The sequence below is a fragment of the Diprion similis genome, chromosome 1 (genome assembly GCF_021155765.1).
Source record: "Diprion similis isolate iyDipSimi1 chromosome 1, iyDipSimi1.1, whole genome shotgun sequence".
Classification (NCBI taxonomy): domain Eukaryota; kingdom Metazoa; phylum Arthropoda; class Insecta; order Hymenoptera; family Diprionidae; genus Diprion; species Diprion similis.
The window spans coordinates 2,801,064-2,826,187 of NC_060105.1; the positions used below are offsets into that span (position 1 = coordinate 2,801,064).

General features: G+C 43.8%; 1 long non-coding RNA gene across 1 annotated transcript in view; it reads left to right on the forward strand.

Moving 5' to 3' along the window:
• Window positions 1–22,288, forward strand: part of LOC124405315 — a 44,776-nt gene extending 22,488 nt beyond the window's left edge. Inside the window, exon 3 of the long non-coding RNA XR_006929091.1 lies at window positions 22,231–22,288. This is a non-coding gene — a long non-coding RNA (uncharacterized LOC124405315). The remainder of the gene's footprint in view (window positions 1–22,230) is intronic.
• The last annotated feature ends 2,836 nt before the right edge of the window (window positions 22,289–25,124 follow it).

The following is a 25,124-nucleotide window of genomic DNA, read 5'->3' on the forward strand; positions in this document are numbered from 1 at the left end:
TTCTGGCAAAGAAAAAACCGAGGCTTTAAAATACGTATTTTCGGTATGAAATTTGTAGCTATTTTTCCGTAGAAAATTATTATCATTCTTTTTTTTCGCCTTCATCTTGATTTCTGAATTGTAAATAAAAAATGTCTTTTGATCGTCGTTGGATAATAATATGAAGGAGGAGTGTAGATATTATAAAATTTCCATCACCGATTCACGTGGATCGGATAAACCGCAGCGTGAAACAACTCGGCATAAAAATGGCCGAGCAATGTTAATATTTATATTGTAGAATCATCTAATCATTGAGATATCACAGCCAGTCTCAAGTGCTCAGGTCGTTTCGAAGGCATTAAGGAAATTCTTTAAACGTTCGTATAATGACAGGGGGCGATGATGAACGTTTATAAATAAACATTTCACACCTACGTTTATTCATCGTATCAAAATATTTGTCCGCATGCCTCATGATTCTCGCTCGGTAGCACTTGGGGGGGGGGGGGGGGGGGGGGGGATATATTTTTTTTTCCTTCTCCATACATGTGTGTTATCTAACCATAGTTGAATTTAAAACGCTTTGACTTGAAGACATAACGATTCAGAAAATCGATGAATATATTATATTGAAAAAGTGGAAGGTATTGATATAAGATAAGAACGCATTACAGCTACATCGAACTTAAGGAGGAACATAAGAGGATCAAAAAGCTTTTAAAAAATCTCGTATGTCGTCGATGCTTAATTTAAGCTTATTATTATACCGCCATTGCGATAAGGAGCAAACGAGCAGCAGCAGCTGCAGGTAGGAATCAAGTCATTAACCAGATTACCGAGAACGTATACGAGCTGCCGATCTAAAACTTCGATACTCCTTGGTAGCGATAACAAAATAATCGCCGGTTAGCACATTGCAAAACTTGTACGACGGGGCAGTCAGTTAGCCATCTTAATACCACTTGGTCAGGATAATTTCCGTTCTTTATTGCAAATCCGGATCATACGTTATACTCACCTACGCTGGAAATCGTTGTCGCTGCTGCAGCATCACGATCATTATCATTCTCGTCGAATTCGTCCGGGGTGGGAAAAAAAAAAACGAGTTCATTAATACATATAGGAAACAAAAAACACGTATCTGCATACATTTTGCAAAATAAATATCGTCACACTTACGGAGCACGTGTTTGATCCTCCTAACTGCGGATCGTCAGGACTAAAAAAACAAAACAACAAAAAAATAAAAATAAAAAAATGACACAAATTTCTAAATACATCGCACAAAATTGGCACGCAAACGGCGCGTTGCATCAGAATTTCGCGACAAAGAGGAACGTACCTCGCGCAATAAGGGGAACGGAAGGAAGTGGCCGAAGCCGGCTTCCTTCGGGACCGGGACTCCGGCTCCTTGTTATTACCACGAGGCTTTTAACTCGAGCCCGGCTTGGAATTGCCGCGCAGTAACAAAGAACCGCGCCTCTGGCTTTGGCCAGCATCTCGATCTTCCTCTTCCACGCGGGTCTGCAGCCGCGGCTGGCTCCCCGTCTCATCGTCTCGGCATCCCGACGGTATAATTAGGCGGTTCCCGACGCCAACCGCCATCGTCGCCGCTCTTGACGTCGAGTACGTTGGCCTCCGGAGCTGCGAGGCGTCGTTACAACATCGACCGAAATTCGTTACGCTACATACATATGTATGCATGTGTATCAAGCTTTGATAAATCTCTCCTCGTTTACTATCGGTTATGGCGCTTTTATATCGGATTCGAGGAGGCGTATTGATTCTATGGGTTGTGCGGGAGGCGAATCGAGAAAAGAATAATTTATTTCATCGTTGGAATTGACGGCTAATGCCGTTCGCGATTTATCGATGTTTGCACAAAGTCGATAAAGATCGTTTTTATCTCGTTTTCCTCTTTTTACAAGGTAGATTTGAAAAGTGGGGAAAAAACTTCGGGTACACTGGTACCCCATATCTTTCAAAGTCTTCATCAGGTTGTACTTTGACCGATATTACAATCAATGATATTTCCGAAATGTCATTGCGAATTGTAACGCAGCGAATTTATGTGATAAGCTGTTGGAGAATCGTATCATCAATTTTCTATTAATGCTCCAATTCGGAGCTACTTCCGCCTCCGAAATACCTATTTCGGTTTTCTCATAGATATTTATACGGGAGCTCGTGACTCACGGTAACCTGCACGGGGTTTCGGTATATGAAGAACCGTTTAAATCAATTTCATAGCATCCGAAATACACCGGGTTCATATTCCTTATCAAAAGTTTCCGATCAATCGAAACGGCCCCTCTGTATAACAGCGGTATCGAGTCTAGCTATGCAACCGAGAGAAATAAGAAAAGAAAAACGTCCACCGTGGCCATTTTCGAATGAGAATAGCCGCGCGTTTTTTCAACCCTCGTACCTACACTAATTTTGAAAATGGGTTTTGTTGTGGGAAGGATCCTCCAAGGACGCAGATTTTTCACACGTGGGTAGTCCAACCCTTTAATTTCGGCCAGTGGTCGGTTCTCGTACCTGCCCTGGCAGCGGTCGATCCCTTCAACCCTTTAGTCCCATGTTTCCCATTTTCCCCTCCTTTTTTTTCTACTCTTCTTCAACACTTACTTGTTTCTTTCTTTTGTCCCGCGAGCTTTGCGGCGGTAGGCAAACTCCTGGAAAATGTCCTTTACCTCGTGGACACCCGCGTCTTACCCATCAGGTCTTGTAGCCTTCGTACCGCATAGAGTACCAAAAAACGTCCTTCGGGAATTCCTACCGTCGATTGCTATCTTCAGACTTACCTCTCGCTCGTGTTTTTCTATTTTTCAAAATAAGGAAGAAAATGACACGCAGCTCCTGCGTTAATACACGAGCTTTAAGTGCAGAAGTTCATTTGCACATGCACATGGAACGAACGAACTTCACGGCATTTGGTAACTCTGGACTAAAACGGGGATGAGAAAAGTGTTTCGGATGTGTGTTCGTCACGATGCGACGCGCTGGTCCTGTTTTGCAGTCACGTGTCTTTACTTACACAAGTAACTCCAGCAGTGAGTAGAAAAGCGAGCGCAACCCCTGAGCGACCGTAAAGTCTCGCTTAAACGCTCGTAAAACCGACGGGACCTGCAGGGCGGCTCAACCCTTTCCATCTTGCTCCTCGCGTCCGTCTATTGCGGTCTATCTCACCGCCGTGCACGGTGTCATTATAGCTATTCGCGTAAAACTGGACACTCCATAAGGTGGCACAACATCATACTAAACACTGGATACGTGATATAGTCTGCAGTCATCGCAGCTGCCGAGTGAAATCCGACCGTGGAAGATGCCAATCGATTTCCAGTCTCCGTGGAAGCTGCAGACCAAGCTTATCTCTTCGAATTTACGTGGTTGCGGTTTTTTTTTAACTTTTTAGTTCCTTTTTTTGTTTTTTTGTTTTCTTGGGATGTGTGACGCGGAGTCGAACACGCAGCTTTATTCTCTTCTGTCTTCTACCATTTCTTCTTTTTCTCTCTTACATGTATGTATAGGCTTGAACAAAAAATTAACCCTTCGGTCCTGCCTGCGGCTATTCTTTATGGGCTTAACTTCGAGGAATATTTATGAACAGACGAGTCAGATTGCGCTGAGCATCCCAGTGTCTGGTCGCATCTCGGCTATAATATTTTTGCGTTTTGGGTGCAACCAGACAACTTTGGTGACTAAGCAACCAGAAGTTATAATTTGCTCGTTTTATATGTTCGGTTCGATTGGCTTGTTTACGTAACGCTTGTACACCGAAGTCAAGAAGTCAATAGCAGATTACGTACATTATCCGTTGCCTTGAGGTTTCTTGCGCTATTTTTCATGGTCGGAAGTTGCGAAAGAGGTACGTAGATTTTTTTTTTTTTTCAATCTTCAACGATATATTTATATATACCTAACAGTACAAAGTTGCAGCAAATAGAGTTTCTTATGCTTTTGATCTTTGACTGCTCGTATAATGTCTACAGTTTACCGACACGCGGTCAGAGTTGTACCTACGACAGAGGAATGTGTTAGTGGATTATAATTGCGCGGTAATTATTCTCTGTAGGCAATATAACCGCAGCTTCCGCTCGGCGATTAATAATCGGTTCGATCGGTCCTCCGTATAGCGTATGTATAATGCATGAGGAATTACAATAAATCGATTGTTTACGATCGAGTGGTAAAAACATGAACAAAAATAAAGAAAAAAAATTTCTTTCCATCTCTTTCTCACTCTTTACCAGCGATCGTATATCTTGTTGCGTATACTGACGAACAGTCACGCGTGCCTCTGCCTGTGTAATTAAACTTTAGACACGGGAACGGGTTTCTCGACTGGCGGCCATATTGGACTCCCTCTCAAACACTTACACTCGAGTATAATGTAAGCATGAGCGAACGCTGCAAGTGGCTCGACTCGTGATCCTTGGCGCTGTTCACCAGGCACACACCTACCCTTCAGACAAGCTCGAGATGTTTGTTTAAACGAGTAAAGCGAGTAAATATTTAAACCAGTCCTTCGCTTTCTCTGTGTATATGTGCGAGAGCGAGATTTACCGCGAACGTGACTCTTGCGGACGGGGGAATCAGCCGTTTTGGAACGCTCTTCTCGCGACACGTTTTCCAGTCGAAATACACGAACTTAATACAAGATCCCGGTTCCATGATTTCGTGACCATTACTTTTTGGATGAAACCTTTCAGACGGCAAAGACTTTAGTCTTCAGTCCGGGTATTTTTTTTTTAAGGCTTGATTAAAGCCGTAGCCTCCGGTTTTTTAAATCGATTTTATCTTGGAAAAAACGACTCTTGGAATCACAATGCAGAGTCAAGGGGGACCCCGCCGATTTTAACACCTTATATTCCTCGACACCGACAAAAGCCTCCCCCACGTAGGTACCTAACTTTTCCATTTGTTCGTCTCACTCGATTCCCGTTTTAGCCCGCCTTCTCCGATATTCATCGGGATCTTGGAGTAAGTGGCAATCTTCCGTTTCACATTACCTGCCTTGGATCATGTGCTGTAGTCTACACGTGATCTTTACCGATCTTGACTTGGAACCGGCGCTGATCGCTTACTCAGAATTCGGTGGCTATGCTGGCTCGCAATTTCATTCTGACTTTACTCTCAGAGTCGAAAGAATCGTGATATTTTAGTCACTTTTTCAAGCGGGTCACCAATTCTCACGTACCATCGAGAACCCTCAAACATCCAGCGCTTGGGATAAATCGTGGTCAATCAATCGATTGGAACAATTCGAAAGTTACTGATCAGATAAAAAATAATTGATTTGTGCTGGTACAGGATGGTTCTCGTGACGTACCTGTTTCTGAGACAAAAAAAAAAACAATGCATCATCCAGTGGGCGTAATGGAAAAATGCCGGATTCACAACCGTTGCGATCTACTTTAAATTCATTCCGGATGCTGCGGGGGATGAAGACAGAGATGAATGAGCCAGTCCTCGCACTTCGAGGACAACGATACCGAGTTGTTGTGGCTTGTTATATACCTACGGCGCGAAGATATATAATGTACAAACGCGTATACACCCGACTGGCTGTCTTTAAGTAAAGCTAAACGCTCTCTCGCCTTTTATGACCGCCAATAAACTTTTTAGAGTGAATGAAACGAGGTAGGTATAGTAGCGTTTGGTCGTTCGGGTTACGCGATGTACATAAAACACGAGTAGGATACTCCCTCTCACGTTTATGTACACGCTCTGCACATACGTAGGTATTACGGCAGTGGGTCAAGCCACCGCGGTTATTGTAGGTCAGTATCAAGGCCAGCTAGGGTCTACCCTTCAACAATGAATCGGGAATGCTTCACCGTGTAGGTGACACTATCAACTTCACCTCCTCCATTCAGCCCTTCTCGTCGGGGTCCAGAGATTGGGTCTTAATTGGAAGGTCCATCGCAGTCCATGATCTTTGTGTGGAGATTCAAAGGTACTGAGAAATCACGTTGTCATTTCAATTCCGGATCGATGCTGTATAGATTACAACGTACCTATATAACACATGTTGGAAATGTCGAATAAGGACATGTCGCTGAGATGATAGTTAGCTACCGGAGATGACGTGACGAGCGAGTGGATCCAAGGGGACCACGACCTGTCTCAATGCGAGCAAAAGCGGGTGTAAAAGCGAGGCAATATAAACGACCGTTTACAGGCTCGTTACATTTTTATGAGCGCAACGGCACTGCCGCACCTATATACCTAAGCGGCGGCGTACGCGTAGCTGGTGGTTACAGTGTCTTTTTTCCCCGTGGAGAGTTGATGCCGCGACTTGTGTCTTGGTGGTGAAGCCGTTTATTGTGGGTATGTGAGCGTGGGTGGATGGGCGGTTATAGTGTTGGCCGGTTGTTTTGTGCGTCTATACCCACATCGGTTCACCCACCAAAGACGACGACTGCATGGTACCTATAACGCCAAACCGACCATCAAGAGTCTCGTAAACCATCGTTCATCCTTCATTCTCTACCACCTTTTCAAGGTCTCCTGCACACATGTATCAGTTGGGCTCGTTCGCGGGGCAGTTGTAATAGTCCATTCTGGAAGGAAAAAAGAGAAGCGTGCTCACAGAGAGTGAGAGTGACCGAGAGACTTCCGCCTCGTGCCGTCACGTTACGTCACACGTCGACTCGCTCAACCTTACGGTCCACTTAAATGACGCAATTTTATTACCGCTTTCATCATAAAATCTTTTACGAGGAGATACTATTCCGCGGGACCGTTCGCTGTCCTGCAGTCAGTCACCTCCGATGTCTGACCTCTTCTTCTTTTCCCCATACCGATCAAGTTAGGTATTCGATTATATTACAACCCATTAAAGGTATCGTTTCCGGACATAAGGATCGTTAGTGATTTTTTTCACGATTCGTCATCGCCTATACATTCCTTCACAGATCAAGTAGAGATACATACAAATGGGAGTAGATATCGTTAAATGGTCGCGTACGACGAGCGTCGCGAAAAATTGCAAAACAGGTTCTGAAATCTTGATTGCTGGTTTTTTTTTTTTTTTATTTTTTTCTTTTCGATTATACAACACATACATGCAACAACAAATTATTTTCAAGGTTTCGATTCCACGTCATTCACAGGCAACATTTTAGATACGAGTAGGTAAATTTTTACAACTAATCACACAGAAATTGCATATAAAAAACAATAATAATACTCGCGTAGGTATATCGATTAGCGATTACTTGATTTTTCGTTATTCAATATTTCTCTTTTATATCGGAATTAAAAAAGCTTACTGTACAAGCATACAACTCTATACTGAAAGCTTATATTACTACATTTCGGAGCTAAGCATGGCGATGTCGAGTCTAGTTGGAAAGGGGCGTATCTCGGGGCCGTTGGCCGTAGGGTCGAACTCCTCCTCGGAGTGACGTAATTGGTCGCAGCGCCAGCCATGGTGGCGATCATTATGCAAACTATTCTAGGAATCCATAATGGCCGCCGCTCTCTCGGCCAATCGGGACGGCCGGTGGGTCGGCCATCTTTGTGGCGACTTAGGGCGCCATCTCGTGCCGGAGTACCGAATGCTGTGACTCTCCGGATGGCCGTTAGATGTCGCGGGTGATTCAAACGCGGTCGAACGCCCTTAACTACACGACGACTCACCGCGTGGCTACTCGGAGATGCCAGGAGCGGCCTGAACTCGACTTAAAACGCTCCCGAGGTAATTACTTCTCTGGCTTTACGACGCAGAACTTAGTGGCCCTCGATTTTACTCCATTGCCACGAATGAAATTCATGTAAGTATAGTAAAAGCAACAATTTTGCAATTCAGGTGTCATGTCGATGTGGACAAACGGTCTTCTGAAGCCAAGGATTGCGCGATGGCTGCCCCTTTCTCTCCGTCTAATTCTCATCTCATTTTGACCTCTACCCGACGGGTCAAAAGGTCTCGGGAGGAGGCCAACGGCCAAGTCGTTTACACCGAATTCACGAATCCCCCGAGAAATCCTTCCGTCATTTTTTTTCTCGTCCATCTTCAGATCCTCGAACTTAATACTCGTCACATGGATTATATGCACAAATGCATTCTGATTGAAGGACTTTCATTCCTAGACTGTCGCTTGTTTCAAATCGTTCTGCGCTAAATTTACTCGTATGATAAATTGATGATGTATTCAGACTCTTCCTCTGACACGTTCATTCTTTTTTCGAATTAACTCGGTCAATTAAAACCCTGAGACGAAATCTAAACATTAGATTAGCTCGAGCGGATCCTCTTGAGCATGAAATTAATCGTTGGCGTGTGCATTGAATCGTTATCTTAGAGCGAGGCGGATGTTGTTAAACTTCGTTTAACCTTTGGAGTATGATAAATGCACGAATAGAAACATCACGACGTGATAGATTACATGCAATAAAATATTTATATCTAACGCGATTCGGTTCAAACTCGCATTGTAACATGTAAATCTGTCATACAGTCATTCTGACACACATACAGTTCAATGCTTATACTGACTTGGTCTGCACGTGATGGTTATGCTTCTGCAGCAGCTGATATATATATACATATCGTGTACAACTACTGACCTTACTCACTGATCTTTGCGTTGGCAAAGTTTCGCTCGCTTTGATGCTGTATTTACATCGTTGCGGTGGAATAGAATTACACAAACAATTTACATGATTGATAAACTGATCTGATTCTTATCCAACTATTATTAATCCGTATATATAGAAGGAATGTCAACGAATCATTAGTGCCACAGGAAACGACAAACACACATATATATCTTTATTAATTTACAATTCATAGTATTTGTAATATTTATAGTAATACATTATGAGCTATTTACAATCTTTTGTCACTTTATTTTGTTCAAATTACCGACATTTCAAAGACTGTCTCCTTAATTCTCTTACGGATGTAAATCAGGTTTATAATTCATGCTCGTATTGTGTAATCGCGATGTTATGCTGTGATTAGAGTGGCATAAGCCTCTCTAGGCAAATTGCAGCATACATATTTATGCCAGACACGAACGCCGCGTTGTCGTTTTGCCGCGTCGTAATATGTTACGGTATTGCTTCTAAATTGACGATTACACTATGCTAAAGATGTAATTTCTCGTTTGTTTCGCGTCGAGAATTGCGCGTGCCCGTCGTAACGTATAATAACTACAACAAGTTGAATACCAAACCCACGCGATTATATACATCATACGTGATGACAAGGTCGGGAACAATAGCGGCAAACCTAATCGGGTTTGCATTATGCAAACCTTGGAGTAATTTTTAGGCGTAATCGCGGCGCCAGCGTCCGACGATAACGTTAAAATATTACCGGCATTAATAATCCACGTGGTTTTTACAATTATATCGCGATGCAGGTGGGTACAGTTTCAGTTTTCACGGTAATTGAACCCGATTCTTTGGCAGCTAAGAATCGTCTTCGTGTAGCTATTATTGCTGAAACTTGTGTGGGATTATGGAGAGTCCTCGAGGGATCCGTAACGTGATATTTTCGGCCTCGAATTGGAATGGCTCTGATCCTCATTGGCTATTTTGTTAAAAAATGAAAAGAAAAGAAAAGAAAAAAAATAATTCTGCTTCTTCTCTTTTCACAGGGCTTCAGAGAATATGTACGTATAGGTACTTAATTGACCGTAAAAACGAATGTTTACTGCCCACAAGCAGGCCGTTCCTTTCGCACACTGTACACGCCATCTTACCCCCTATTTTATCCTCCACATACGATATCGCCTTATCTCTTTTCCTCTCGCTACGAGCATATGCATCGACCATATGACAAAAATATTTTTCCACGCATGCAGGGTAAACTCCAAGTCTCGTGTGTAATATAACGCTTTAATGAATTAACTGTAAAACTGTCGACCGACAACACGCGGCAATGCAACGCACTTTGATCCCGAGGCTGGATAAGGTGTATAGATATAATTTTGTTCTTATTACCAATGACAGGGTGCAGCTACGTGCGTAATTATTTTCCAGCGAAAATATCGTCAATTATCCAATTAACGAGTTACGCGATTAATACTTTTTCTTACTTCATTTTTTTTTTTTTTTTTACGGAAAAATTCAAAATTCCACGGTTAATAAATTAGCGGGAAATACCGTCGATGCGTTTCTTCTATTTCCCCAAGACGGGCAAGAAAATTCTTGTACATTCATTTCCTGAACGGGATTGCCAAAGTGTTCAAACGAGCCGGTGGCTTTCGGGTCGACTTTGACGACCAGACGACGGGTTGACTACATCGCTATTATGGGGTAGTGACTAATAAATTTGTCAAACGAGTTGTCGTCCCTCCAAAACGCTCGGTTCAACGATGCTCCTCCGTTTATCTCCTCGTTAGTGACAACCCAAGGATATTAAGGTCGTCGATCCTCCGGGGCGTCGGGTTCGATCGCCTGCTGAAAACACGGAACGATGTTTAATCCATTTCTCCTTAACATAATTAATTCTCATTTATCAATTTAAAATTATTGCTTGTTTACTCGTGTAAGTTTAGCGGAGTTTAACGATCGTTCGGTGATCGGATCAGTGTGCATAAAAAATTGCGATTCGGTCAGAGGATGGTTATATTCCTGTTCTACACCTGCGTTTATACACGATTAGGCAGGTACGAGTCAGTTTAACGATCTTACATACGGACCGCCAGCAGTGCACGCATCGCGAAACCTCGCGGAATTCCGTCGGACAACGAGCGACTTCTATTTACGATGCTGTAAAGACACCTAGCCGATACATTAAACCGGCATAAATCAAACGCCCCCGGTCAACCAGCCGTAAGCCACTCAACAATAGACTCATAGATCCCTTTAACTGATCGAATCTTAAGTGAACTTGCCGCTCCGGCCAATCTGCGTTTTCGTTACTATATCAATTAGGAAACACAAGATTTAAATAGAATGAGAGAGAGAAAAAAAAATCTCCCATCGAAAGGAGCCGCCCTTTGATGCTGATCAGGATCAATTGAAAGAAAGAGAAAGGGTAAGAATTTTTTTTCTCACTCACATATATTCTAATCGGTGAATGCAGCCGGCGTTAAAACTGTCGCGTTGATTAGGTACTTACTTCGAGTTAATTGATTTTCGATCATAAGACGCATGAGTGTTTAATGAAAATTCTTGATCCTTGATTGGTCGAATGCGTTGCCCAACTCGAGCACTTACTTTCAGTCGTTCAGATAATCATATCGGATTGGGACTCTCAGGACGGCATTTACAAACCGTTGCTGTTCAGCCGTCGTCCATTGCACAACGGTGTTGGGAACGCCTCGAGAGCTTGGTACATGTTACCCAATCTGTATCCCCCCTTCCCCCGCCCTCCCCCCTCGCCCTTCTACTTTATGCATAATAAAAACTTACAAGTAACTCAATGTACTCGTTCATTTGAGCTGAGCGCGAGAAGCTGGAACAACGCATGGATTCTACATTCTGGTAACTCGAAGGAATGTCCAATGTGTGTCTGTACAAGTGTTCGAACTTGTGTAAGATGAATTATAGTAACGCTAATGCGAAATTGTGAAATGTCCTGCTAAACCGTTTCAATTGCGAAATTGTTATTCTGCCGATTTTCGACAGTCTGGCATTAGAATTCGGATGGATAGAGGCGAACGAGTTTCCTGGATTTTTTATATCCAGTTGGAAAACCTCGAATTTGCTTTCTGGGTCGCACTCTGAATTTTCTCTCGTCCCTCCTAGCTCCGCATACCGTCTCTGAGAAAAGAGCTAATTTACAAAAGCCCCACGTAGTTGGATGCCGGTGTAGGTATATATGGTACGAACCTACACCCAGATATAATCCCGCGAGAGGATTCGAGGCGCGGGTGCATCGCTGGAGGTGAAGTCGCGTCTTTCTGAGTCGTTGGGCCACCCGGGAGCGTTTATGATTCGCGAGTTGAATAAAGTTTGAGCAGCATGCACAATGACTTCGTCTGTACCGATCTTGCGTTGCGAATATTAACGGCCGCACTTCCAAGTAATCGGACGTCCATGTGGGGTCGTTTAGGAACGCAAAACGGCGATGCTTGCTTCGAATGCTTAAATGCGTATATACCATGAGAAATTCCTTCATCGCCTAACGCGTGCGCTTCCTGACCAACAACATTTGGGGATTCACTTTTGTCGCAAGCGTCGCTGTGGGCACATCATCCTGGTAATGACTTTATTAGCCACTTCGTCCATCGCGTTTAATTCCACCCTACAATGTGTGTGTGCGTGTGTATAATTTACGCATATTATTACCGCCTACGAGGTACTACTCACGCTGGGTTACCCGGCGCCGGAAATAGCGGTGGTCCTGCTTCTCCTGCGGCATATCTCTGGCCTCATCTTCGGCTGGTTGACCGAGTCCGGCACAGTAGGATCCATCCAACCCGTCCAGATGTAAGAACCGTTTAGGATTATTGGGTGGAAAATGTCGTCACATTATCGAGTTCGTTAAGTATATATCGTCGAAGTCTAATTGTTATAACGCAGGTACTTTGGTTGTTAGGCAGACGTGGTTTTAAGGTAGCTTTAACCCTCTCCTCTCTCGTCTCTCTCTCTTTCTTCTCTTCTCTTCATACAGTCACTCACAATTACATTTTTCATCGGGAGAAACGACTAGGGTACGCAATGTCGCCTGAGTGCGTATATCTACAGGATGAAAACTGCATGAGGAAGAGATACACTCCGGGGACCTTCATCTAGTAGATAAGCTGGTTCGCACGTGGGTAGGTGCGCGTACTCACATGCCCTCGTTGGTATCTACAGGCAGTGGAGCGTTACGGACGATGTTTGCTTGGTATGTCCCCCACAGAGAGGGAAAGAGAACCCTCCTCGTATATTCAGGTAAACAAACGAGTCGATTTCGAAGTTCCTTCGTGCTTTCTCTCGCACGCGCCCACTCACTCACTCACTTTGAGTCCTTCTAGTACCTACGGCTCTATTTCATCCCCTCCGCTCTTTCTATTTCCTCTGAGTCACCCTGTACCGGTAAGTACAGCATCCGAATTCACCTGAAACGTGAGAGAAAATCGAAAAATGTAATTATAATACAATTAATCCATGTGTTGCAAATCAAGCTTTTATTATTATAACTAAAATAAGAAGAAGTTGAAATCTAAGTTATAAGTCGAAGATGCGAGGACAAGTCACGTGACTGAAAGAACTAAGAACTCGCGCCGGCACGAGGGGCATATTTTTATCGCTTAAACCCGGAAGAAGGTTAGGGGTTGTCTCTTTGTCCTCGTATAAGAAAGAGCCGAGAAAATTGGCTGCCGGATATCGTCGGTGCCTCGCAAAATCCCCGCACCTATCAGAGAGCGTCGGGCTTTCCGTATTCTACCAACCCTTCATTCATTCAACGGTAGCAGGGCGACGTGTATATAAGGGATGGAACAAGCCCTAGCTGGCGGCTTGATGGTGGCGGTATACTCCCAGGAACTCTAATTAGTTGAGAACAAGCACCGCCTACACCTATACACCCGGTGCTCACTATATTTCGGAATGTCTTACGCACCTATCTCAGTTCGCAGAGAAAGTTCGCTTCGCGGTCCCTTCGGCTAGACGTAAATTGCCGACGAATTGAACGTCGAACTAATTAAAACAACGATATTGTTTCACCCTAAAATCTTCCTCTGTTCTCTTATTCTTTTTTCTTCTCATCTTGATAGTCCAAATAAGTATTTTCATTCTTCTTTTATCTCGAATTGTTTTTTCATCGGATAGAAAAATATAAAGAAACAAAAAGAAAAAAAAATGTTTGCCAATTTTCATTCATGCTTCGCTGCAGATAACATCATACATTAAATTGCTCTCTCTCTCTCTCTCTCTCTCTGCCGTTGAATAAGAGATTCATCGTAATAATATACAATTTTCTCATGAAGTTATACTTTTTTTTCTTACCCCTTTCCTCAATGACCGTGCAACGAAACTATATGAAATCCTTGCTGTATTTGCGATTTGTTTTTATTTTTTTCTTTTTGTCTTCCACTTCTTTATTTCTCGTTAGACGAAGCAAGTCTTGAGATGAGTTTGTTTTCTTCAACCGTGCTTCCAATTTCGCTGCTGCTAGACAGACATAATATATAGCACAAGATATCGGTGTACGAGGCTGCTATCGAACTACTTTATAGTTTACGGGATTTTTTGAGAAGTGCAAAACCAAAAAAGAAAAAGAAAAAAATAAATAAATGACCTCACACAGACAAGAAAATTATCGAAAACATTCGAGAGCAGACAACACGTCGAGTCGGGGTTGCACCAACAGCAGCAACAGCATCGATGGCGAGTGCAGGGAGAATAGAATCAAGGGAGTGTCTCGACCGCAGAGAGTGCGAGCTCGGAGGCAGCATTATCGATCCATGGGGATGCCACGGAGCGAACCACCCAGTCGGCGAATTTCAGTATCGAATCGGGCAGCGCACGGTTTCACGAACACAAGCAAACCGGGGCCTCACAGAGACCGTCCGAACACAGCTCTGGAAAGTTTTGATGCCATTTCGGTGCCGCCGAAACCTCTTCCCTTCTTTCTCGACCCAGCCCAGTAGGTAGGTAGGTAGGCACACGACGCGAACACCATACGCACCCAGAATTTCGACGTTTATTCTTCCATGTAGGTGTCGGTCCACAAACACACAAACACGCCTGGCGAAATGGGAATGCAAGGGGATGAAGGGCGTCTCGAAAAGGGGATGGGGATGAAGAGGGAAAGGGAAAGGGAAAGGGAAAGGGCACGCGAGGCACAGCTGTGGCTGCATCAAACCGACGGGGGTGATCGCAGCGACCTGTGCCTTCGAACTCGGGTGTTTCGTTTACACCCCTTCGGAGGAACTTTTACCATTTCACCGTCTGGCGAGGCAATCTTGTTACCTCGACTCGTTCCCCGAACTGATGCTGGTGCTACGGCTGCTGCAGGTTGGGCTTATTTTATTTCCCTGGGAACCGGAAGCGCAGCGGTATTATTTAACGGGTTCATTTTCAGCTGCGCTGCTAGCTTTTTTCACCATTTATTCGAACTAGGTTCGATCGCTCGATCGATCAGGCAATTAGGTGATTCGGATGTCTGCGGGTATAACGGTAACAATAAACTTTCCCGCTATTATCGGGAATCTACGATATTTTGGTGAACGAACAACTCTCTCTCTCTTTCTCTCTCTCGCTCTTGCTTTAGTGTCTATTTGTGGACCCCGCGAGGCACTTCGACCTATATATCGGCGGAACTCGAGCGTTATTTTGCTCTATGTATATACGCAAAGATGTATCGAGGGGAGAGAAGCGAATTGGGAATAATTTATCAGTGAGAAACCGGGGTAAAGAGGGGGGAGATAAAAGAAGCATTTTTATTATTTTCTTTCATTTTTATCGCGACGTTCCGCGTTTGCATATTACGTTTATTCGGCAGTGACGGTACCGGGGTTTCACAACGATAATATCGATGTTCGTCGTTTCTTGTAAAGAACTACACTAAAAATATCTCATCGAACAGCGCGGCTCGGGGTTTTCTCTTCTCGGGAAGAATATTATACCCTTGTTTTTTAATTCCTCAATTCTCTCACCTTGGTTTTGCGTAGGTATCGGGATGTTGGTATAATACTTATATATCCCTGGTGAAATTTCGCGTTATTTTTGCGGCTCGCGATTTATCCTCCATCGTTGAAATTCACCCCCGCTTCCCACCCGGTAATGGTGAGACGGCTACACCCACCATACATGGCCGTCTTGTAACCCGGCGGAAACTTGAGCCCTGTATGAAATTGCTCATACTTTATAAGAGAAGAGAGAAAAAAGGAGGAGGAGGAGGAGGTACGCGGATCGTCCGGGTCGAAATTGACGCATGAATAAAAGAAGTTGACATTTTGCTCGTGAATACACAACGCGAGTGGGAAATTGAGGCTGGTGCGTGAGCCGCGACACGGAGAAGGTGAATTCCCGAAAGGTGAGCCGTGTGCTGACCTTCGTCGATGGTGTGGCTTCGGGTCCACGTCTTCACGCGAGATCCTGCTAACCAGAGAGGGAGAGAGAAGGAGGAGGAGAGTGCTAAGAAAAATTGACGGAACAAGTCGCGCAGGCGTGGGCGAGGCCGATCCGATCCTCGTCCCCCAAATCCCGCAGGACCGGCAAGAAAATAGTACCTATATAGGTACCAGGACGTGCGTGTACGAGGGAATTCTCGGCGAGTTGCCCGTCGCGTTTTTTCCTCGTCGAACTCCTCCTCTTTCCTTATTCCTTCATCTCGCACCCTGGCGAGAACACCGAGCCAATAGACCGGCATGTTTACGCGACGATTGTCACATATTGCATGTTTGTTCCTCAGTAATGAGATTTGAGTGAGCGAGTCTTGCCTGTCTTATATCCCGCAGGAGCGACTCGGCTCTTCTCCCTCATTCCATTTGTATGTACCCTACAGGACCCCACACTCCACCCGCAAACTTGTCCTCGTCTACAGCATCCACTCGCACGCCACGCACCCTCTTCCTAGATCTGTTAGACTCTTTGCCCATTTTTGTTATTCCTTAATTTATATCGAGAGAAAACACGCCTTGTTGTACGTCGGTTGATTCGTAAACACGAAACTTTCCCACCAAAATGGAGTGAGTTTTGTGGTCAACGAGAATACAGAGTTCAGGATCGCGGTCTACAAAAATCAGACACTTTCTTTGAAAAAATATGGGCTGACACTGGAGGTTTGAAATACTTCCGTGTTCAACGGTAGTGTGGAAAAATTGTGTCTGGAATAAAACGAGTTTCAAGATTGAGCCGCATCGTTCGTTCGACATTCCCTAGTCCGTTAACAGCTTTCTATGGCATTTGAAAACACGCCTATGATTATCGGACCGGTTCTCAGAGCTGTGAGAATTATTGCAAGTGGAAAGAATCGAGAGTGATTAACCTACACCGACTACCTATCAAGGGGTGAGACCCTTCCACCTGCCCCTGCGATGATGGCAACTAAATCAGTGTAAACGGACCTCCACTGACTGATTAAAAATCCGGAAATTCCTTCAGAAATTCAACGAAGAATCCTACCAAATTTCCTGCAAAATCATCCAGACCAAATACGAAGGGCTGTGTTTGAAATGAGCATGCATTTCGATGCACATCCTGTTCCAGACGAGGAACATGTGCGACGGGAACGATCCTCTTCCTCCACCCTCACCCCCACCCCTCTCTCTTATTCTCCTTTATTGCGCTCTGCTCGGCTACTCGGGCTCGGCCATGTCCCTCCGACAATCCAATTTATACGCTGGATTATTCCAGGGATACCGAGTCCCGGGGGTTGCGTGGCTGGGGTGGCTGAGGGTTGAGGGCAGGGAACATGGCCGATCAGCCCGCCGCCTTGGCCTCGGCTAAACCCACGATATTACGTTTCGCGCGTTCCTCGCTCGCCGCCCTCCTCTTCGGGGACCGTCGCCCTCGACGTCCTGATTATGTAAACACGTAGATGGCCCCCCAAATTGCAAGGGTCTCTTCAGGTCCGCGCGTACGACCCGCCATTCCGCACCTGCACGACGCGTTATAAGTCGAGGCTGAGTAGCCCTGCGTCATTACCCTGATCACCTCTGAATTGCTGCAGCGTTCATCCCCTTGGCTATTTTCCTTCTTTGCCACTCGCGGATATTTAGCGATGACCTTTAGGGAAGAACTTAGTCAGAATTGTCATAATCAAGTGTGCGAATGTCGATGATTTTGTCGGAACGCCGGAGGGGATGATAATGGACTGTTATGGCGGATAGAACAACCCCTAATTCTTTTCCTCCGATATTTCTACTCAACTTTATATAACTACGGACATTTTTGTGTAATCTATATTCGCACTGATCGAGGAATACTGAAAGAGTACTGAATGGAAAAATCTTTAGGAAAACTCGCTTACGATCCCTGCGCATAGATCACTCGGGGAAAGAAAAAGGGGAAGAAAAAAAACTTTGGACAGAAACAAAACTTCTTCCGTTCGAGAATTTATTAAGACATCTCTGTGTGCGGAGAGGTAGGTACACCGAGTACCTCGCGCTTCTTTTTTTATTCCCGTTTCCTCTCAAGGTTCTCTTTCTATATGTTCAGCTTAACGATATCCCGACAAGATTTATTCACTTCCGTGATGCTCGCATGCATATGTATCGATATTAAAAACCCAAGAGAAGCGACGCGGATAGAGAAAGAAGGCAATATTTTCTACAGCCTAGACGAGCTATGATTCTTCTTGTCTTGCATGTAGACATGTGTAAATTGATTTCGAGACAGCTAATTTTCTCTCCAATCCCAACGTAATTGGTTACGAAAAAAAATTATCTGTCTTAGAATATATTCACACATGTGTACGTACTTCGGTAGAAAACTCAAATTGCAAAGTCTACGTGACGAAATTATTTAATAATCGTGAACCAAGATCGAGGAATCCTAAAATTTGTAGCAAAAAGTAACATCAATTCTGTTACACAAAACCGACAACTTAGCTTTAAATCTAATCCAACATGTCTAAAAATAGTTTAATCCTCCGAATAGTTTTTGGGGTAGAATTTCATCGAAATCTAATGATCCATGGGTAAATAGATCGACGTAGTAGTCCTGCAAGCTCACTGGAAGATCGCGGTGTGCATGTGTTGCAGTGATTGGAGCAGAAGCGGGTCATGACCTACGCATTACGAGGGATAAGGAGGGTTGTAAGCAGAGGCATATAATATACGGATAGGTACACAGACAGACCTTGTACATCCATCGCGTACCGTCACTCTCGGCGAGACGTAAGCAATCCCGTAAGCGCGTAAATCGGGTCTTGAACGAACCAGCTTGTAGGTAGTAGGTACACGGCGAACCATGCGTAGGTACTCAGCACGCACCATGGTATGGGGGCCTCCGTCATGGTGTTCCTAGCGTAGTTGTGTTCGTGTATGGCACCCCGAGGCGCTCGACTGGCTAGGAAATGGTCGCTTACCACCGCTTACCGCCACGTTACCTAACCCACCCTGATAAGCCCCATTACCTTCACTTACACCCGCGAAACCCGCTCCGCTTATACCGTCGACCGCATAAGTCTTCATGTTGGTAGGTACCTACGTACGTCTGGGTAACCAGTATTGGGTTAGCCTAGGGTGAAACTGGATTTCCATTTCGTTTTCGAGATTTTCACTTGCCCGTAAGAAAGGACTCAGACTCGATCACACAAAAGTGAGTTATCGTAACGTTTTTCACAGATAATAATCAGCGGTTTCAGATCCATGGTTGTGATTCAATGGAACTTAATTTAAAAAAGAATGCTACCAATGTCTGAGCACGAATTTACCCATGATGGTTCGATTCGGAATAGATTTATGGATGTAACGGTGCTTTGGACGCTGGTGAATGCCGGTGGTCACTGAATCGAGTTTCAATGCGGTTATAATTATTTGTTACGTTACCGAAGAATCTTATTCTCCGCAAAAACAGAATAATCGCGATAAGTGTCGCCGAACGTCACGCTGCGAGTGTAATTTTATCTATGAATTTGTCCAAGTCCTATAGCTCCTGCTGTTCAAGATGTCAGGATGTCGTGAATGCTTTGGTCTAAGGTGCAGGTTCATCGCCGTGGAACACACGTGTGTAGGAAACGGGGTCCGCGGGGTGGATGGAGGACAGACCGCAGGTCCCATATGTGTTTATGTACACGCACGGTTGGGAGGGACTCAAATGAATTATACGAACCGCGATAAAACGAGTTTAATTTATTTTAACTGCCTCGTATAATCTGGCCGCATAAATTTTCACGAGTGTACCTTATACCTTCTGCCTACGCACTTGGGTATGAGAGGATCGCGACTGCACGCCCGGATGCAGAGGAGGGCCTTTTACCACCCTGATATATACCTAATTCGAATCTGGAGCAGAGCTGCGGCCTCACCGCCTACATTCTATACTTAATTGCCGCCGAAAGCCAGCTTCGGTCTAATTTATTTGGCTTAGCTTTTTTCCTCTGGCTTTATTCAACGCACTTTTCGCTAATCGCGAGCTTCGGACAGCTCTGGACTATTCTATTCGGGCTATGCTCTCTGTATTATAACCATTCGCATCACTGATCCACCGGAATCGCGATAATTTTCTTCGATAACAAAGTGTTTGAAATTATTGTCAACAATCTTACCGTTCAGCTTCACTATTTCATCTTATTTTATTTCTAACTGTTTCCTTTTTCCTCCGAACGAAGTGCTCCCAACGAGGGTAATAAATTATGGGGAAATCCGCTACTCGAACGATCTTCTTTTAGTGCTCTGCTGCAGCAGAGTCCACGACTCTCTCTAGCTAGATTCGATCCTACGCAATTAGTCTGAGTATTTCGATGGGATTGAGGTGAGCTCCTCCTGCTGCTGCTGCTGCTGTTGGTTGTCTTACCCTTCGTGCTTCTCCGACTCTTTGTATATCCGTTATTTTCTTTCTTTGCTTCTTGTAATCCTCACTCCTCTCTCTCTCTCTCTCTGGTTTTTTTTTTATTTTTTCTTTCTACCTTTCTTAAATTCCATCGCACCCAGATTGTTATTGCCGCAAATAAGAAGTTTCGTCTACCCCAGATGACTCCGACCAACTGTTTCAGCCTGCTCTGCTCTGCTCTGCTCCGCTCTACTCGAAGAGTTCATTTCGTTCAAGTAATTGACTCGAAATAATTTCCGGTACGTTTTTCTAACCGACGCGACGGGAAGAAGCTTAAATAGCCTTCGTGACAATCTGCTCTCTTTTCTTTTCTACTCTATGTATATTCTTCCTTGACGTAGGTATAAGTACGTTAATGTGTATACCTATATATAGATATAATACCGGGGGTTCACAAAGTTTCGCGAAACGACTCGAGCAATTACTCATTATGGCCGTAGAGCTTAACCCTCCCTCCCCTCCCCCTCCCTCTCGCCGCACTTTTTGAAAATCGGTGATAATATTTTCTTGGAGGTTGAGAAATTTTTTTTTTTTTTCACCCCCGCAGGATGCGACGTAACGTAATTTAGTTTGACACGTGTCCGCGCACTTACAAGTCGTATCTACTTATGACAGGCGGCGGCGGCGCGTTTCTTTTCTCTCCTTGAGCCTGGTAATTTTCTTTTCCCCGGCAGCTGGCCTCGGAATAGGTATGCAAATTCTTTGACCTCGTCTGCGAAAAAAAAAAAAAAGAAAAAAAAAAGCGGAAAAAATAAAACGATCGAGCACGAGATTGGAAAATAGGCGTAAAAAATTTCAACCGCCAACTTTTTCAGCACCCCCAATTTTTTTATGCTAGCTCAACCGACGCTCCTCTCTCTATTTCTTTCTCTCTTAGTTTTTCCCCCACTTCTATATTTACGCTGCTTCTCCGTCCGATGACATAATCATCGCCCTCCGAATGGCTGACAAAATATAAACCTTTGTCGTCTTGTCCATCATGCCTTCGGTCTAGTCGCTGTCTCGCCGTTTTATGTCCTCACGCGAGGTCGCGTTACGCACATGATGATCGTTAACAGTCATGTGTATAACCAGACGACTCACACGCGCCCCCGACTAGCATCTCTTCATCCTATTGACAGTAAGTGACAGGAAGTTGCAGAGGTCTGCCGCCTATCTTCTAACTCATGTTTACATATGCTCAGGGTTAAATTGCGCCAATCTGATACTTGCAGCGTATTTTTTGGTTCGATGTGCGAATTCAAAGCCGTTAATTATATGCTTAAAAACCACGCGACGTGCGAAATTTTACTCGTCGAAAGATATTCTCGGAATATTTTTGCACCTTTTATTATACAAGCTGAAGGAGAGAATCTCCGAGAAGGGAAATTGACGAGGAATAATCCTCGGTAAAGAGATACATGTAATATATATATGTATTTGTATATATATATATATATATATATATAGCCTGCATATCCGTATCTCGAAAGAGTTTATAAAAGCTTCGACTCAGCGAACCTCTTCTAGTTTCTTTTATGGCGAGCAATAAATAAGGGACTTTCTCCCAACCCTTTTTACAACCGCCCCGTCGAGTGTACAGCCGTTCGGACGTTTTTCTTTTCGTTCTTTTTACCGTGTTTGTATATATGTATATATGTATTGCTCCAAGCTTGTCCGGCGCTTCAGCCCTTTCATTTTTATCACGTTTCGCTGCAGCTAACTGTGCGATCTACAACGGTTACGTTTTCTCTTTTTTGGAAACACTGTGTGCGCAAAGAGGAAACTTTCACCTGACGAAATTCCTATACCCTAACCCTTACCGAAAACAACGATATTAATTTCTAATGTTTATTTTTTTTTACTCTGTTTCAGATTAATAGCACGAGTGCGGGTCGCCGATTTCGCAATCCCTTGCAGAGGTGAGTCGATACGAAAAAAATTATGATATGAAAATATATTTACATATACAGATGTAACTTTAACTCGAACGCAATCGAGGTTTCAGATGCTTTAATTTATTATTTCAATCCCGTCATCCCTCGTGTATCCAAAATCTGACAAAAAAAAAATTCTTCATTTTGACTCCAAATACTTTACATTCTGGGGAAATTGTGTAGAATCTGTACGATCTTATTTACGCGGGGTAAGAAAAAATCGTTTCTCCTGTAAATAACTTTAGCATGGTTGTATTGGTATGCGAAATTCTTTTGCCGTGCAACAGGTGGTAAGTACAATACATTAGGGAGAAAGAAGTACAAATTGTTGACGTTAGCTGGGGGAGAAATGCTTATTTTCGTTTAGGATTTACGACGGGGTTAACCGAAGAGAGTAAAAATACCTAGTTGATTAACACTTCCGACGATCTAGGAAGCCACGTCGTAGGTTATATACCAGCAGCCTAACTTTGTCTTGACACGCACAAACCAAACTCACAAACTATAATCCTCGCAATGAAAATATGTAATATTTCTCTTTACGCGTTCATATGCATCATTGAAAACTTCAAAGGCTTGTTTCGTACCACTTATGTAACGAGAAATCGACGATCGATTCGACGGTTAAATTTTATCGCGTCGGAAACGTGGTGCGAGTGAAATTTACTTGCACGATCAATTGAAAATTGTCGAAACGAGTAAACGAAGAAAAATTTATAACCAGCATCCGCTTGCAGGAGTAAACTTGTATCGTAGGCGTTTATGTATGTATACGTATACACACGTATATATATATATATATATATACATTCTTCCCTCCTTTTTTTACACGCGCCTTGAATATTGTATAAGAAACACTATAGGATTATACTTTAATTATACATTTTCATCCGCACCTGGGCGTTAAATTTCAAATTAATTACTCAGGGCTTTGTTTAATTAAAACCTGCTGGGTTCTTACGACTCTCAAAAAGTTTGTATTAAAGCTGCGATATATAACGTACACCGGTACAAGGCCTCCAAAGTCGGAAGTACAACTCGGTCGGAGTACTTTTTCGACGGGAGAGACGAAGAAGCCGAAAAAAATCAAGATTTCTTAGAGACGGATTTGCAGTAAGGATGAATTTCTGCTTCAATTGAATAATATGATATTCGAAAAAGGAACATTTACTTCTTCAGTGCAGTATAGAAACAATGCTTATATAGATCCTTCTGCCTAGTTCCGTCTAAAGTTTCCCATCGAGAACCTGCAGATACAAGATACCGTCGGTATGCGTCAGAGAAACCATCGCCTAAAGGCCAGAATGCGGGGATTCAAAATTCCGAGTGTCTGACGAGCTGTTTGGTGATAAAACAGTCGCGAAGAATTTTCTAGCACAGTGGTAATAATCGTACAATTAGAGGGTGCGAGACGGATGAATTCTTGGAATATCTAGCGGGCTTATATAAATCTACGGTATTTCGAGTGGGTCAAAAATTGGGAAGATATATCAGTTACCTGTGCTCAAGATCGCTACTCGCCACGCTCTTCAGTCTCCCGTTCCACATCCGGTTCGGATATTTTACGATCTACGGTCACGCGTGCGCGGTTGTGATCGAAGAATCTGCGTAAAGCGTTATATTTCGACATAAGACGTTATTACAGCGTATTACATACTTATTAACGATCCGGAAGCGCAAGGTACGATAATCTCGGCATTTACGCACCGCGCCTTATCTCTCGACGGAGACGCCATCCCTAGTCGGATTGCACTTCCCGCAGCATCCCATGATGGCCGCCGCCACCGCCTGCGTTGCTTTCTCTCTCCGTCCGTTCTTCCCTCTCTCTCTAACGCCCGGAGCAACGCTCTTCAGGGAGTAGCCTAGCCTCACCCGGCCTAACCCCTATATTTAAGCTCCCTTTGCCTCCTCGCGGCCATCTTTGATGAGGGTTGGGCCACCCGTAGGAAACTCGCCAGTCATTGGCCGGAAGTCTGCTCTCTCTCTCTCTCTCTTTATATATATGTACACATCTCTCTTTCTACATCTCGCTCTCTATTCTTCTCTTTCCTTTTTGACTCAACCTTTTTCGATTCACCTCGCAAGCTCGTTCCCTCTCTTTCTATCTGTGTCCGCTTCTCTCACTCTCGTGTCATTGACGCACTGCCTCAGAGCCATCTACGGGACCAGCCAACATCGTGATAACGAACAGGTATTACTCGCTCGATTTTTTCTTGCAAGGGGTTTTTCATAGTGAAAGGATTGCGGCTCTTCACGATGATCCTCGTCTCCTCCTCCGCCTCCTCCTACTCCTCCTCAACACTTTTCGCAATTTATTTACTGACCTATTATATACGCTTCGTTGAACTCTCGTAGAATTTTGCATGATCCTTAATTCGAGGCATGAGTTACGGCCCTGAGAGTGCAATCGCGAAATTGAATGATTTCGCCCGCAGTTTATGTCGACGACCTCGATTCGATCGGACCTGAAGTAATTTCTGCGTAAAAGGTGTACGTAATCAGCGATTTCTCTTGGTATAATTTCGTCTACGGTGATTTTGTCGATTTATTATAATTTTTTGTATCTAGATTTTACCACAAGAAATTTATATATATATATATTATTAATCAACAGTTTCACACGTCTTATCAATTAATTAATTGAATCAGTAAATTCGACGGTTAATACAAATTATCTTTCAATTAATATTCTTGATCAATTTGGTGATAATTACTGCGAGGATGACATACCTATTCAGAATCTGAGTGCTCGGTGCTAATGGATATTCGCGATTACCGATAAACTGGATTCATAACATCTGATTTGCAATTCAAATTCAACCGACAAATATA